Source organism: Orbicella franksi, chromosome 6 (genome assembly GCF_964199315.1).
Source record: "Orbicella franksi chromosome 6, jaOrbFran1.1, whole genome shotgun sequence".
NCBI classification, from domain to species: Eukaryota; Metazoa; Cnidaria; class Anthozoa; order Scleractinia; family Merulinidae; genus Orbicella; species Orbicella franksi.
Window position 1 is genome coordinate 28,455,775 of NC_138150.1, and position 3,006 is coordinate 28,458,780.

The window sequence follows — 3,006 nt, forward strand, 5'->3', positions numbered from 1 at the left end:
ACAGTTGGCTGTTGACAGTTGTGAGGAGTTTCATTTCAGTGGTTTTGTTTTGGGTTTTGGCACTGCCATCAGTTGTAGGGAAATATTTTTAAAATTGCACAAGCCTGCCTAGAAATGTAGCTTGAAAATCTGGCTCATTAAAAATCCCAGAGTACTCTTCTAGTCTATACCTTGTTTTATTGATCTTTTTTCTGTCTATACCTTGAATTTATTGATCTTTTTTCTGTACTGATTTTTTTTCCAGTAATAAACTTTGGCCTTGTTATAAAAGGAACAAATTCATAAACTAGCTGTTGGTGAATTTTCAGCTCAGAACCATGTATTGAGCATGCATTTTATTTCGGCATAATGAACCAACACCCATCCTGAATGTGCAATGATAAAGGTGAAAACAAGGTGTGGAGGTGATTTACATTAACAAAACAAATGCCTCTTCCAATATTACTATAAAATAATGCTTTCTTTGTAGGCTTTTCTTCAGGGGGAAAGAACTTGTTACTTGCATTTGTTTTGGTTTAATCAGCCCTGAATCTCAAATAAACTCCAGTGTGAGGGATATTGCCAATGGATAACTGTTACTACCAGGAAGGGCACACCTGGTTTCCTTTCCCCAGATAACCGTATCTATGGAGAACATTTTGCCAATAGTCGGCATTCATAAAGACATGCATGCTATTGTCATTGCAGTCTATTTCTTGTAGCATAATTTGGTACATGCCACACTTGCACCATGGTATTGCCGAGTTACTAGAAGGACGTGCAGGGTTAGGCATTCCATCCACAATTGTCATCTGTCCTTCTGTGGATGTACCAGGGGTGGGTTGAGAAATGTTGCTTTCACTGATGGTCTCATCTAAGTTGTCAATTCTTCTAGGCAGGCTTCTCGCACACAGCTTGCACACATTGCTTCATCAAGCATTTGAATGAATTCCTAAAAGAACATTATGGAGGTAATCACCAATAAAGTACAGTTCTGTAAAGTATTTTTAGCTGGCCTGACAAAATTAAGTGTTGTAATTGATTTATTTTAGGTAGAGCCAACAACTGTTTCAAAGATTCAAGTTTGACAGCTTGCTAGCAAGCACAGAGTTTTTGCCAATTCAAGTGGGCCTAGAAATAAAAAAAAAATCAAGTGTAGCAACAAAACAAATCTTGTCTTGCTAAACTTTATGCATTTGCATTGGTGTTCAAGCTTTGATTTTTGTGGTCTTTTCCATATGTAGGCATATTTTTGTTATTGGAATAATAACAAATAAAAACATATTTCTATACAAGCAGACCCTTACATCTCTATTTTATTTTATCCTCTCCTGCTCTTCACGTGGCCTGTTGTCAGTCTGGTATGGCTGTGTTTTTCAGCCACAAATGAAGCTGTACTTGCACCAGCCTTGATATGAAAAAAAGAGTCATGTCAAAGCTGTTGTACTTTGTATACGAAAAATCAAACTCTCCTAGAAACCTTCTCAGCTCAAGGAAAAGACAATTCAAACTGCAAAAACTCGAAACTGCTCTATGCTTGGTGAAATGTTTGGCCTTAATGAAAAGACATGCTGTACACATGAACATGTGTACATATGAAGACTTGAACACAAACAGAAACAAAAATAGCCAGAAATCTAGTCGTTCCATTCGCGTGCAGCCTTCAAACCTACTTACAAACTATGTTACATCAAAGCTAAGTGCATAAATAAGGAATCTCACCGTGTTTTCGACACGGATTTGCTGTCGAACCACACATGCACTCACTACCACATCTGCAAGGGCAGCCACGATTTGCATTTGCTTTCTGTTTCGTGGAACAAGCGCTTTTGAACGAACAGGAGATGCGATTTTCCTAAGAGGATAACAACAGAAGAAAGAGAAAATGGACGTTGCGTTGGAGCATATTCCCAGAAACTACGAAACAGTTCACACATTTTAATCTGTCACGTAATTGAGTCGAAGGAAACTCACCACCGTAGCCTTTCTTGCCTCTTCTGCGTCCATAATTTTGCCTCTGCGATAAAATAAGTAGATCGACGAGAAGAAATCCACACACGCGACAAAAAGACGTAATAATTTTAACCAAGAACGGCTAAATTCGCGCAAAATTTAACAACTCCGATAAATTCAAGATGGCGGATGCATTTGAATCTCAATGAGAACGGAGCCAAATTTCGCACATGCGCGGGCCTTCAGTACAAACCTACTGATCGACGATTTATCTCAAGCAAGAGATTTTGAAATATTAATTCTTTTCCGTTTCCTTTAGTCGTTTTTTTTTTTCCGTTTCCTGTAGTTCTTTCTTTTATATGGATATACTTTGCACAAAGTGGCTCATTCCCCTGCGAAATAAATTCCCAGTAGTCTGGGAATTCCTAGGAATTCCTAGGAATTCTTAGGAATTCCAAGTTATTCCAAGACATGCAAATTATGCTTTATCCAAGACCTTGGAATTTCTGGGAATATTTGGGAATAGTGGAAGTATGACTGGGAATTATTGGGAATTCCTAGGAATTCCAAGTTATTCCAAGCCATGCAAATTATGCTTAATCCAAGACCTTGGAATTTCTGGCAATATTTGGGAATAGTGAAAAGTATGACTGGGAATTTTTGGGAACAGCTAAAACACATGAAATATTGTGTTTGAAATTTCTATAAATTTCCCAAAATGTCAAAATTAAAGATGAACTCAGTGCATGAATCAGTTTCTGTGAATTAGTAAAAATCAACAGGATCATTTCCCTGGAGTTCCATACCTTTTTATTGTCGTCAAGCTCCAAGGTAATTATTTCCAAACAAATGTTACTACATTAATTCCAGTTTAAGTCTGACAACTCAACATAAAACTATAGCACTCATAACATTGCTTTTTAGATCCAACCTGATTTGTTAGTGTATATGTGCCCGTATGGACCTTTAAATCAAACACCCAGAGTTTAACTGATAGAAAAATGGATGCTCTCAGATCTGATAAATAGATTAGGCAAAAAATTCCTGTCAGCATAAATGTATATATATTATTTA

At 37.1% G+C, this 3,006-nt stretch overlaps 1 long non-coding RNA gene across 3 annotated transcripts; it reads right to left on the bottom strand.

Annotated features, from left to right (window-relative positions):
- Window positions 1–238: 238 nt before the first annotated feature.
- On the bottom strand, window positions 239–2,165 carry LOC145488884 (uncharacterized). Of its 3 annotated transcripts, XR_014049538.1 has the most exons (4): window positions 1,954–2,165; window positions 1,702–1,834; window positions 1,287–1,387; window positions 239–931 (listed from the first exon to the last, which is right to left on the bottom strand). It is a non-coding gene; the product is annotated as an uncharacterized LOC145488884 (long non-coding RNA). The 3 variants fall into 3 exon arrangements; XR_014049540.1 differs by lacking the exon at window positions 1,287–1,387; XR_014049539.1 differs by having other exon boundaries at window positions 239–1,387.
- Window positions 2,166–3,006: the final 841 nt, after the last annotated feature.